This window comes from Erythrolamprus reginae, chromosome 10 (genome assembly GCF_031021105.1).
Source record: "Erythrolamprus reginae isolate rEryReg1 chromosome 10, rEryReg1.hap1, whole genome shotgun sequence".
NCBI lineage: Eukaryota > Metazoa > Chordata > Lepidosauria > Squamata > Dipsadidae > Erythrolamprus > Erythrolamprus reginae.
In genome coordinates, this window is record NC_091959.1 from 6,293,250 (window position 1) to 6,307,693 (window position 14,444).

Below are 14,444 nucleotides of genomic sequence, written 5' to 3' on the forward strand. Positions count from 1 at the left end.
GCATGTTTAAATTCAGTTACTGTGGATTTACCAACCACGTCTGCTGGAAGTTTGTTCCAAGGATCTACTACTCTTTCAGTAAAATAATATTTTCTCATGTTGCCTTTGATCATTCCCCCAACTAACTTCAGATTGTGTCCCCTGGTTCTTGTGTTCACTTTCCTATTAAAAACACTTCCCTTATTTAACCCTTTGACATATTTAGATAGATAGATAGATAGATAGATAGATAGATAGATAGATAGATAGATAGATAGATAGATAGATAGATAAGCATGCCATACCTACAATAGAATGCCATACCATATCTTCCATGTCAGTCAGGGCTATGCCATGCCTGCCATAACACACCATATCTTCCATGCCAGTCAAGAGGACCATACCATGCCTGCAATAACACAGAATGCCATACCTACTATGCCAGTCAGGGCCATGCCATACCTGCCATCCCATTCCATACCATGCCTGCCAGGCCAGGCCTTTCACACCACACCACGCCACGCCAGGCCGGACGAAGCCGAGGCGCAAGACCCCCCACTCCCCATGCGGCCTCCTCAACCTGGGCCAGTCCCCGGGCTCCCAAATTTCCTCAGGCCGCACCGCGGAGGGAGGAGGTTCCTGCGGAAAGGAGGGGGGTCACACCCACACGTGAGGCACCCGGGGGAGGGAAGGAGTGGGCCCCGCCTGCGTGTGTGTGTGTGTGTGAGAGAGAGAGAGAGAAATCGATCCATCGATCGACCGATCCACCGAGCGAGGCAGCTGAGGCGTCCCTGAGGCGAGCGGCCTCGTCCTGGCCAGGGTAGGCCCCGCCCCTACCCCGCGCCCGCCCCTCCCGCGCCCGCCGCCGCCATGTTGAGGCGGTCGCTGCCCGGCGCTGCTGGGTGAGGCCTGAGCGGGCCCGGGCGGCGGCGGAGCCCGCGGCGGACCAGCCCGGTCGGTAAGTGCGGGGCGGGCGGCTCGGGGGACTGAGGCCGGGAAGGGCTGGCGGCGGCGGAGGGACAGCCTCCCGGGGTGACGGCTCTTAGGGGCCCTCCGCGGGGCAGCCCGGCTGCTTGGGCAGCCCAGCCCCGCGGCGGAGCGCTCGGCCTCGGGGGGCTGGCAACGAGAGGGACGCCTGGCAGGGACTCCCCCAGGCGGGCCCGGGGCGTTGGTGGGCCTGAACCAGGTTGGCAGAGGCGGCCTCGCTGCCCACCCTCCTGGGTCGCCTCTGCCCCAGCTGGGGGTCCTTGCGGGAGGCCTGGCCCTCCTTCCTGGGCGCTATCCGCCTCTGCAAGCCCCCCACCCCAATATATGGGACCCCCCCCCATCTAGTAGCGTCGTCCTGCAGCCAGGCTGGCATTCGTGCCCGGCTGGTGCTTATGCGAGACCTGCGCCAACTTTGGTGGCAGCTGCCAGGCTCAGGGATGCCCCATTTCTTCCTGCTGCTCTTCTCCTCCTCCTCCTTATTTATTTTATTTATTTGTTTTGTATTGGTGGTACACAAAGGTATATAATGATATGATACTAGTGAAAGCGAAACATTAGGACAGGGGAGGGAAGGCACTTTGCTGCACTCCTCCTCCTCCTCGCAGGTCCCTCCTGGCCATAGAAACATAGAAGATTGACAGCAGAAAAAGACCTCCTGGTCCATCTAGTCTGCCCTTATATTATTTCCTGTATTTTATCTTAGGATGGATCTGTGTTTATCCCAGGCATGTTTCAATTCAGTTGCCAACCACCTCTGCTGGAAGTTTGTTCCAAGCATCTACTACTCTTTCAGGGAAATAATATTTTCTCCTCATATTGCTTCTGATCTTTCTCACAACTCACCTCAGATTGTGCCCCCTTGTTCTTGGGTTCACTTTCCTATTTTGCCATCATCCTTATTTTATTTTGTTTTGTTTTGTTTGTTTGTTTTGTCAAGCACGTATTGGTGATATACAAAGGTATATAATACTATTTATACACGTGGTACTAGTAAAAGGGAAACATTAGGAGGGGGGGCGGAAGGCACGCTAGTGCACTACTCTTTTAATAGGAAAGTGAACACAAGAACAAGGGGACACAATCTGAAGTTAGTTGGGGGAAAGATCAAAGGCAACATGAGAAAATATTATTTTACTGAAAGAGTAGTAGATCCTTGGAACAAACTTCCAGCAGACGTGGTTGGTAAATCCACAGTAACTGAATTTAAACATGCCTGGGATAAACATATCCACTGTAAGATAAAATACAGGAAATAGTATAAGGGCAGACTAGATGGACCATGAGGTCTTTTTCTGCCGTCAGACTTCTATGTTTCCATGTTTCTATGTTTCTACTCCTCCTCCTCCTCCTTGCCGGTCCCTCCTGGCCATCATCCTCACTAGATTCCTTACCACGGGTACTCCGCCGCCAATGCTGAAATGCATTTCTAATCAGGACCTCTTGTTTGCAACCCCTCTTTGTGTGTGTGTGAGTGTGTGTGTATTGCATGGCAGCCTCTTCTCCTGCCACTCTTCCCTGGTATCACACTCACTCGGCTGGCCGGCTGTGTAAATATTTATTTATTTATTAGATTTGTATGCCGCCCCTCTCCGTAGACTCGGGGCGGCTAACAACAATAATAAAAAACAGCATATAACAAATCTAATATTTAAATTACTAAAAACCCTTATTAAAAACCAAGCATACACACAAACATACCATGCATAAATTGTATAGGCCTAGGGGGAAGGTATATCTCAATTCCCCCATGCCTGACAACAGAGGTGGGTTTTAAGGAGCTTATGAAAGGCAAGGAGGGTGGGGGCAATTCTGATCTCTGGGGGGAGTTGGTTGCAGAGGGCCGGGGCCGCCACAGAGAAGGCTCTTCCCCTGGGCCTTAGCAATAGCATTTACACTTATATACTGCTTCAGAGTGCTTTTACAGCCCTCTCTAAGCTGTTTACAGAATCAACCTCTTGCCCCCAACAATCTGGGTCCTCTTTTTACTCACCTCGGAAGGATGGAAGGCTGAGTCAACCTTGAGCCGGTGGTGAGATTTGAACTGCTTGAACTACATCTAGCAGTTAACCAAAGTAGCCTGCAGTGCTGCACTCTAACCACTGCACTACCTCCAGCTCTTGTAAATACTTTATTGTCATTGTATGTCCAAGTGCCGCCTCTATCTTGGTTGAGGCAGGCAGGGTTCCCTTGGGTCCCATTTGTTGGGGGTCGAGGGAAAGGGAGGGTCTTGCCTTCTCTTTCTGCTCAAGATCCTCATGGACAATTGGTGGGACACTGTGTGAGACAGAAGGCTGGACACCATGGGCTTTGGCCCGATTCAGCAGGGCTCTTTTTAGGTTATGTATGCATATACACAATATCCGAGTCTTTGGAGAAGGGCGGCATACAAGTCATAGAAACATAGAAGTCTAATAAATTATTATTATTATTATTATTATTATTATTATTATTATTATTATTACTGGTATCACACTCACTCGGCTGGCTGGCTGTGTAAATATAAATAAATAGCAATAGCATTTACACTTATATACCACTTCAGAGTGCTTTTACAGCTCTCTCTAATCATCTAATTAATAATAATAATAATAACAACAACAATAATAATACTCACACAACAAAATTCACATGACTTGCTTCCCCTGCCCTTAAAGTCCTGCTATCTGCAGAAGATCAAGAACAGTTTGCAAATGGCATTGGCTCATTTGGGGGGCAACGAGGCATACCGATGGTACCCACTGTTCCAATGGTCTTTTTAGGCCACCCAAACTGGCACTGGGCAAGGCAGATTTGGCCAAAGAAAATCATGCCCCATCCAGCCCTACAGAGGAAATCCCAGGGGAGCTGTCCATATTCGGCTTGTTCTCCTCCCCCTGTTTTGTTTTTTGACCCAAGTCATCTTTTATTAAACTGTTTTCTCTCTTCCTGCTCATAGTAAATACTCCTTCCGATTTAGTGCCTGGCGTTTTAAGAGCTGCAGTCTCTTAATGTTTATGTGGGCTTAGCAGAGTAACAAGAGACCATGATAATTGTGATTTTTTCCCCCCCTGCCTCCCCCATAAAAGGAAGTTGTTATGTAATGGACCTCAGTTCACAGACTGCAAAGCTTTTCACATTAACTAGTAGAAAATAGCTTGGAAGATGCCAACCTCCCTCCCCTCCCCTGGCTGAAATCTGCTCAAAGTTACTTGTATTTCCGCAGAAGGATCGGTTAGATCTGATGGAATATGAAATCTTTTAAATAGTGCTGGGTTTCCCTTTATTTTTTCCCCTTCTGGCCGTTGAAATGAACCACTGTTTTCTTAGCTCAATGCATTTGCACACAGCTCAGGACAGTGGTGGATAACATTTTTTTCATCACGTGCTGAAAGTGCGCGCAGGTGTGTGCCGGGACCCATAATGCAATTCGCCTGTGATTCCCCCCCACCCATATGTCCTGCCCCCTCGAAACCTGGGGAAGGTCATTTTCACCCTCTCAAGGATTTAGATTTAATTGGATTTGTATACCGCCCCTCTCCGAGGACTCTGGGCGGCTCACAGCATGTGCAAAAAACAGAAAAACAGTAATAACAATCCAATTAATAGTACATTAAAAACAATCTTTAAAATTCTAATTAAAAACTATCATTACCATTCATTCAACAATCATACTAAACATTCATTGGTCGGGGGGAAGATCTAATAACCCCAGACCTAGCGGTAAAGATGAGTTTTTAAACTCTTTCGGAAGGTGAGGAGGGTGGAGGCAATGCGAATCTCCGGGGGGGGGGAGCTGATTCCAGAGGGATGGGGCCCCTACAGAGAAGGCTCTTCCCCTAGGTCCCACCAAGCTGGCATTGTTTGGTCAACAGGACCCTAAGGTGACCAACTCTGTGGGACCTCACTGGACGCTGGGATTCATGCGGCAGAAGGCGGCCTTGGAGATTATTATTATTATTATTTATTGGATTTGTATGCCGCCCCTCTTCGCAGACTCGGGGCGGCTAACAACAGCAGTAAAACAGTACAACAAAATCCAATACTAAAAAAAATAGTTAAAAACCCATTACTGTATATAAAAACCAATCATACATACAAACATACCATTCATAAAATTGTGAAGGCCTAGGGGGAAAGTGTATCTTAGTTCCCCCATGCCTGGCGGCAAAGGTGGGTTTTAAGCAGCTTATGAAAGGCAAGGAGGGTGGGGGCAATTCTAATCTCTGGGGGGGAGTTGATTCCAGAGGGTCAGGGCCGCCACAGAAAAGGCTCTTCCTCTGGGTCCCGCCAAGCGACATTGTTTGGTTGACGGGCCCCGGAGAAGACCCACTCTGTGGGACCTAACTGGCCGCTGGGATTCATGCGGCAGAAGGCGGTCCCTGAGATATTCTGGCCCAGTGCCATGAAGGGCTTTATAGTTTGATCCTATGCCATATAGTGCTTTATAGGTCATAACCAACACTTTGAATTGTGTCCGGAAACAGATTGGTAGCCAATGCAGACCACGGAGTGATGACGAGATATGGGTATGTCTTGGAAGGCCTAAAACTGCTCGCGCGGCTTCATTTTGGACGAGTTGAAGTTTCCGAACACTCTCCAAAGTTAGCCCCATGTAGAGAGCATTGCAGTAGTCGAGCCTCGGGAGGGCGAAAAACAGGCCTCCCAGAAGTCCAGAAGGGGGCCAAAAATCAGTGGCCAGCCTGCACATGAGTGGTGGAGATGAGAAGGATGATGGTTCATGTGCCTGCAAAGAGGGCTCTGCGTGCCACCTATAGCACACGTACCATAGGTTCGCCATCACGGCCATAGGACCTATTATTAGTCTATGTTAGGTATCTTCATTATATTATCCCAGTATGTGCGATATCAATCGTAGGTAAGGATGTATATGAGGCTTAGATTGTCTGCAGCTGAACCACAGTTTGGGAACTCATGACCTCATTGTACTGATTAAGAAACCAGGAAACGATGAGTTCTAACCCCGTTTTAGGCATAAAACAATTGGCAGGGTCACTTTATTTATTTATTATTTATTTATTTATTGGATTTGTATGCCGCCCCTCTCCGGAGACTCGGGACGGCTAACAACAGCAATAAAACAATGTACAATAATAATCCAATAAATACTAAAAATGATTAAAAACCCCATTAATATAAAAAAACCAAACATACATACAGACATACCATACATGAAATTGTAAAGATCCAGGGGGAAAGAGCATCTCAATTCCCCCATGCCTAGCGGCAGAGGTGGGTTTTAAGTAGCTTACAAAAGGCAAGGAGGGTGGGGGCAATTCTAATCTCTGGGGGAGTTGGTTCCAATGGGCTGGGGCCGCCACAGAGAAGGCTCTTCCCCTGGGTCCCGCCAAGCGGCATTGTTTAGTTGACGGGACCCGGAGAAGACCCACTCTGTGGGACCTAACCGGTCGCTAGGATTCGTGCAGCAGAATATAACAAAGACTTTGGGCCAGTACCTTTCTCAACCCAACCTACCTTACAGGAGTTGTGGGGAAAGTAGGAGGAGAAAGGAATATTAGGTATGTTCACCTCCTTGAGTTACTTATAAAGTAATAAAAGAGGGATTAAGTTCTAATAAATAATAAAGTAGAGTTTTATATGTGTTGATAGAATAACAGAATTGGAAGGGACCTTGGAGGTCTTCTAGTCTACTAGATCTTCTAGTAGAGTTTTATACGTGTTAATAGAATAACAGAATTGGAAGGGACCTTGGTGGTCTTCTAGTCTTCAAGCATGAAACCCTCTCCATTTCAGACAAATGATTGTCCAGTCTATCCTTAAAACCTCCAGTGTTGGAGCACCACAACTTCTGGTGGCAAGTTGTTCCACCGATTAATTCTTCTAAATGTTCCTTGTGCTCAAATAAGTAGATTAAAGCACAGGGACTTATATTTATATCGCTATTTGGTGTCTGTGTGTGTGTGTGTGTGTGTGTGTGTGTGTGTGTGGAGTAGTCAAAGGAATTGTTTGTTGAGTTTCCAAGCAGTTTACCCCTTCATCGGTAGACCAAATAAATGTGTTCAACTTTAGCCAGGTGGCATTATCTCAATGTTCATGTGATTGTCACATGAAGATAGACTCCTTACACGCAGCAGAACAACCTTGGTCTAAAATACGCTGCCCCTTTTTATCTACCAAGGCAAGCAATGGTTTATGGAACAAGCTATCATGATTACAGGAAGCCATAAACCACAGTTTGGGAACACAATGGTTGACTCACACAGCATGTTGAACCAAAACAGATCTGAATCCAACAAAAGGGAAGGATAGGGGAAAAGTTCAAGGAAATATCTTCACTAGGATACTCTTGGCTGCTGGTGAATTCAGCTTTAAAAATAGATCCGAAAGTCTTCTGAACAAGGAATGTTTCTCCTGTTTATGATTTTAACCTTGAATTTGTGTTGATAAAATATTATCTACCGCAAAGCAGTCCTTCACTAGGCAGGGCTTTTCATGTTTTCAGCCTACTTTCTGGATAAGATTTGTTGTATTTTTTGGGCTTTGTGTTGTTGGGGGAGGAAATTGGCAAACCGTAATGTTTGGGGTTCACACGCAAATAGTGAGCTATAATGTGGTTGGATTTTTTGGGGAGGTTAGGCTGCTGTTGAAATCACCCATTATGGATTAGTGTGTAACGTGCAAGCCCATTATGGCCTGTTCATCAAGTTGTGCTTATAAAATCTTAAGCGTTATGTGAACACAATCAGAAAGAGAAGATCACTTAGAGCGCTGGTGAGACCCCATTTGGAATGCTGTGTTCAGTTCTGGAGACCTCACCTACAAAAAGATATTGATCACATTGAACAGGGTCCAAAGACCGGCTGCAAAAATGGTGGAAGCATAAAACTTATCAGGAAAGACTCAATGAACTCAATATGTGTAGTCTTGGGGACAGAAGATTGTGATCCCGCTGTATAGAGCGATGGTGAGACTCCATTTGGAATGCTGTGTTCAGTTCTGGAGACCTCACCTACAAAAAGATATTGATAAAATTGAACGGGGTCCAAAGACGGGCTACAAAAATGGTGGAAGGTCTTAAGCATCAAACGTATCAGGAAAGACTTCATGAACTCAATCTGTATAGTCTGGAGGACAGAAGGAAAAGGGGAGACATGATAAAAACATTTAAATATGTTAAAGGGTTAAATAAGATTCAGGAGGGAAGTATTTTTAATAGGAAAGTGAACACAAGAACAAGGGGACACAATCTGAGGTGAGTTGGGGGGAAAAATCAGAAGCTGTTTTCACCTTCCCCAGGCATTGAATTATGGGCATGGGCACTGGCGCATGAGAAATACCATGCACACATGCTATTTCAGCACATGTTGTTTTTACCACTGTTGTTAGTCGCCCCGAGTTCACGGAGAGGGGTGGCATACAAATCCAATAAAGAAAGAAAGAAAGAAAGAAAGAAAGAAAGAAAGAAAGAAAGAAAGAAAGAAAGAAAGAAAGAAAGATTCTCCTGCTTGATCAAGGGGTTAGACTAGAAAACCCCCAAGGTCCCCTTCCAGCCCTGTGATTCTGCATATCTTGGTTGACACAACATGCTAAGCTAAAATCAAACAGACAAACACTGTAAATATGGCTTAGTGAAAGGGTGAGACTCACTAGGTAGCCAACTAGGTAGGTAACTTTAGGCAGATTAATTTCCCCTCCTCAATTTCAGAATTTAGGAAACGTTCCGTGCAATATACAGTGCAGGATATGGGTATACAGTACAGTACAGGATTATGCAGTGTATATGTATCTGTGTGTATTTGTGTGGTGCATTGGTTGGGGGTCATGCAACATCCGGGACTGTATTAAAAGTTTGCAGCATTAGGAAGGTTGAGAACCACCGTCCCAGAAGATAGTTTTGCCTCTTCATCTACCATTGGGATGCTGCAGAGCCCTCTTCCGCCTTCAAAACCATTGACTGTGTTGGGTAACCTTGAAAAGGGGCCCTTACAAGGTGCTACCAGACGGTCCAGCTGCACCAAGGTTTTTTAATGAGGCATTACTCCTCCAACCCGATGGCATAACAGAGGGTGATCTTCCAAGTATCTGTGCAAATTTGGACAACTTTTCCTCCCACAATCAGGATCAGGAAGGGGGGGGGGGAGCAGGCCACCTGCCTGTTGATGGCAAAAGGCAGGATCAGGAATTGAAGGGGGAGGAATATACATACATACATACATACATACATACATACATACATACATACATACCGGTACATACATACATACATACATACTCAGGGCAGATAGATAGATGGATGGATGGATGGATGGATGGATGGATGGATAGATGGTAGGTAGGTAGGTAGGTAGATAGATAGATAGATAGATAGATAGATAGATAGATAGATAGATAGATAGATATACATACATCTAGATGGATAGATAGATAGATAGATAGATAGATAGATAGATAGATATACAGATAGATAGATATACAGATAGATAGATAGATAGATAGATAGATAGATAGATAGATAGATAGATAGATAGATAGATAGATAGATATACAGATGGATGGATGGATGGATGGATGGATGGATGGATGGATGGATGGATGGATGGATGGATGGGCGGGCAGATGGATGGATGGAATAGATAGGTAGATAGACAGACAGACAGACATCCTTTGATAGGGAGGGAGAGAGAGTCCCCGAAGTGGGGTGGCATATAAGTCCAATAAATAAATAAATAATAAATAAGAGATACATACATACATACATGCATGCATACAGTACATGCATACAATACACGAGTGGGTTAGAGCCCAGTTGCATTTGTGCCTGTTCAGAAATATAGTAATCGCCATTGGGATCCATGAAATCAAAATGGTTAAGTGGTGCAGACTTGGAATCTCATTTATCCATCCCTACCCTGCCTTTTACAAGATGTTCCCCAAGATGGTGAACATACGCAACCGACTTCCCTCCTCCGATCTTCCCCACCACAACAACCCTGAGAGGTGGCTTGGGCTAAGAGAGAGAGAAAGGGAGGCAGGCCCCCAAAGTCACCCAGCTGGCTTTGTTCATTTGTTCAGATTCAGGTTCTGGTGTTTGGGGTTTTTTTTTTCCCCATCTGCAGCAACCAACCTGGAGTCTGGTGGGTGAGGGGCAGTCCTCAGTCTTTCTGATATTACCATAAAAGCTGCATTACCTCCCATACTAATGACAAGATTAGCAATTGCGGGATTTTTTATTTAAAAAAACCCCAGTAAATGAAATGTGAGAGGCAGAAGGACGGGAGCTTCAAATTGCTGTCACCGTCCCCTGCAGCGTGCTCAGGTTTAAGTCTTGCTTTCTCACTCATTAGCCTGGGGGAAAAGGTCTTCCTTGGGCCTCCAGGAGATATTGCCGCTGGGTTAGCGGCGATAATGAAAATTTCAAAACAAGCGAAAGTTTAAAGCTCTCCCTCTCGCTCTCCCCCGTCAGGAACAACGCCGAGATCTCATTTCCTCCCTCCCTCCCTGTTTCCTTTCTTTCTGCCTGTCTTTTTAATTTTTAAAACCCAGTCCAGATTGTTTAGTGAGCGCCTGGCATGAAGTGAAACCATAAGCACCCCGTCCCAAGCGCCTGGTGAACTTTGCAGCAAGGAAATGGAAGACTTCCTTGTTCCTGTGGGCGGTCAGCGTTGACCGTTCTGGACGGAAGGTCAGAGAGGCTGGCCGGCTCTTCAAGACCTTTGTACTGTGCACCACCCGGGACCGAAATATATATTTTTTTGACTCGTTTTGTTTTGCGTACGCAACCCCTGGGGGAGATCAAGCGTCCCCATTGTTTCACAACCCTCTGGCAGCCGAAAGGGAGTTTGCTCCGATGCAGATTTTGGCTGCGTTTCCCTCCTGGCTTGGGCCCAACTGCCAAAAGTCTGTGCACGCTTTGATTTCTTCAGTCCCTTCACTTTGGGCCCAAACCGGCGACGGAAAAGTTGCCGACTGCACCAGCAGGAAACAGAGACGGCAGAAGAGCCGTGCAGGATAATGATAGGAAACTGGGCAGGGCAGGGGGATTAAACTGGAAGAAAATAATAATAATAATAATAACAAGAGAGTTGGAAGGGACCTTAGAGGTCTTCTAGCCCAACCCCTTGCTTGGGAAGGAAACCCTACACTACTTCAGACAGATGGTTCTCCAAGTGTTGGAGCATTCACAACTTCTGCAGGCAACTTCTTTTCCACTGATTAATTGTTCTAACTGTCAGGAAATTTCTCCTTAGTTTTAAGTTGCTTCTCTCCTTGTTTAGTTTCCACCCATTGCTTCTTGTTCTACCCTCAGGTGCTTTGGAGAATAGCTTGACTCCCCCTTCTTTGTGGCAACGTTTGAGATATTGGAAGGCTGCTATCATATCTCCCCTGGTCCTTCTTTTCATTAAACTAGCCATGCCCAGTTCTATTATTATTATTATTATTATTATTATTATTATTATTATTATTATTATTATTATTATTTATTAGATTTGTATGCCGCCCCTCTCCGAAGACTCGGGCTGGCTCACAACAACAATCAAAAACAATATAATATTGCAACAAATCTAACATTAAAAGAGAACAATATATAAAACCCCGACAATTTAAAACCCATGCAACACATACATACCAAAAACATAAAATATAAAAGCCTAGAGGAGATGTCTCAATTCCCCCATGCCTGGCAATATAGATGGCTCTTGAGTAATTTGCGAAAGATAAGGTGGGCGGGAGCTGTTCTAATCTCCGGGGGGAGTTGATTCCAGAGGGCCGGGGCCGCCACAGAGAAGGCTCTTCCCCTGGGGCCCGCCAAACGACACTGTTTGGCCGACGGGACCCGAAGAAGGCCAACTCTGTAGGGCCTTATCGGCCGCTGGGATTTGTGCGGTAGAAGGCGGTTCCGGAGGTATTCTGGTCCACTGCCATGTAGGGCTTGCAACTGTTAAAATAGAATAGAATAGAATAGAATTTTTTATTGGCCAAGTGTGATTGGACACACAAGGAATTTGTCTTGGTGCATATGCCCTCAGCGTCCATAAAATAAAATATACATTTGTCAAGAATCATGTGGTACGACACTTAATGATTGTCACAGGGGTCAAATAAGCAATGAAGAAGCAATATTAATAAAAATCTTAGGATATAAGCAACAAGTTACAGTCATACAGTCAACATGGGAGGAAATGGGTGAAAGGAATGATGAGAAAAACTAGTAGAATAGAAGTGCAGATTTAGTAGAAAGTCTGACAGTGTTGAGGGAATTATTTGTTTAGTAGTTCTTCATGTGTTTTAGCTTCTAATCCCCTAATCATCTTTGTCAGTTTTCTCTGCACTTTTTCTATTTATTTATTTTCTACTGATTTAGTGCATTTGTCCAGTTCTCAAGTTGCTTCTCCCCCTGAATACAATTCTTTATCTCTATATAATATCAATCGCATTAGGATTTATATTTATATACCGCTTCAAATTCTGGGGAGTTGAAATCCACCCCATTTTAAAAGCTGTCTAGCTTGGAAAAACGCTGCCGAATAAAACCATTTTTATTGTGGCGGAGTTCAAGCTTTAGTAGCCTGGAATCTGGAGCCTCTAACGAAGCAGGTTTTAATGTGCATGTTAAACCAACAGTAAACAAACTACATTATAGCCCTGCAGGATATGGGGAGTAGTCAACAGTTGGTACAGTTGGGATTTTATCATCTTCGTTCTCCGATTACAAGACAGAGGCAGTTAGTTTCCCTAAAACACAGTCTGAAGGGTGGAAGCAATTCTCCCTAAACCAGGACTTTTAACGCTAATAGCCCTGCCTGCTAGCAGTTACAGGGATTGAAGGCTGGCAAATCTGGACGGTATCCGGTGTTCTGTCGGGCTCTCTGGTAGACTTCTCCCAAAAATTCACAGGTACAAATTTCAGACACACACACGTTTGAAAATTCAAAACAATGTTCTTTACAATGGAAATTCACTTAAACCAAGCCCTCTTTTGGTATAGCAAAGAGCCCTCGTCTCCAAACAAACTGGTAATTTGTACAAGTCCCTTATCAGTTCTGTGATACTTAGCTTGCAGCTGTGTGGCAATTCACAGTCCTTCTTCTTTCACCAAGTGAAACACACTTTGCTCTGGTTTAGTTTCAAAGCTGGGGGAAATCAGCACACAAAAGGTCAAAGTCAGTAAAGCAGTCACGAAACACAACGAACAGATAATCCTCCACAATGGCCAAACCCACAGGCTGCTCTTTATAGCAGCCTCACTAATCACCCCAGCCCCACCCAACCACAGGTGGCCTCATTTTCTTTGATAATAATCTCTCAGTTGTTGCTGCCTATGCATCGCTCTCCGCATGCGTGGCTGTATCATTAACTCTTGTTCTGAATCCAAGGAGGAGCTAGATAATTGATCTCCTTCTGAGCTGTCTGCCACACTCTCCTCCTCCCTGTCACTCATGTCTTCTTGGTCAGAGGAGCCTTCATCAGCAGATTCCACCGGGGGGGCAAAACAGGCCTGCAGCATGTGGATGTCTCCCCCACATCCACAGTCCTTGGGGCAGGAGCAGGGCCAGAGCTAACCACAACAATAAGAAACTGATAATTAGGGTGCATTTTATACTCTGGATGTAGCTTTTTCCCCCCCAGTCCTAAGTAGCTGCTAACAATCTTCCCATCTCTTACCTTGCAGGCTCTTTCATTGTTACTCTCTGCAAACAATGTTTTCCAAGCCCTAAGCCTTTGCAGGGTTTTTTCATTGCTCTAACTTGCTCCGAATTCCTTTCCAGCCCTAACCAGGTGCTAACAATGTGCCCATGTCACACCAACACTCCGCAGTCTGCATTGGCTGCTGATTAGTTTCCAGGCACAATTCAAAGTGTTGGTTATGACCTGTAAAGCCCTACATGGCATAGGACCAGATTACCTCCAAGACCGCCTTCTGCCGCACGAATCCCAGCGTCCAGTCAGGTCCCACAGAGTTGGCCTCCTCAGGGTCCCATCAGTCATGTTGGCTGGTGGGACCTAGGAGAAGAGCCTTCTCTGTGGGGGCACCGGCCCTATGGAATCAGCTCCTCCTGGAGATTCGCACTGCCCCCACCCTCCTTGCCTTCTGTAAGGGCCTTAAAACTCACTTATGCTGCCAGGCTTGGGCAATTAGATCTTGGCCCCCTCCGTGCCAATAAATGTGATGTATGGCTGTGGTTTGAATTTGTTTGTTTGATTTTTAATATATCAGGATTTTAGCTTATGTAGTTTTTAATTAATTAGATTTGTCTTTGTATTTATTGTTTTATATTATATGCTTTGAGCTGCCCCGAGTCTTCGGAGAGGGGCGGCATACAAATATAATATAATATAATATAATATAATATAATATAATATAATATAATATAATATAATATAATATGTCACTTTCTTCAGTGCCCTTATAACTCCAAACGGTCACTTAAGGAACGGTTGTAAGTCAAGGACTACCTGAATTTATAGGAAGTGTTCATTCCCAGTGTTGCTTCTGATGGCCTTTTTTCAAATTATTATTT

General features: G+C 45.2%; 1 protein-coding gene across 1 annotated transcript in view; it reads left to right on the forward strand.

Annotated features, from left to right (window-relative positions):
- The first annotated feature begins 841 nt into the window (after nt 1–841).
- Nucleotides 842–14,444, forward strand: part of ZNF592 (zinc finger protein 592) — a 43,704-nt gene continuing 30,101 nt past the window's right edge. Inside the window, exon 1 of the mRNA XM_070761960.1 lies at nt 842–937. The gene's annotated coding sequence lies outside the window, so the exon portion shown is untranslated. The remainder of the gene's footprint in view (nt 938–14,444) is intronic.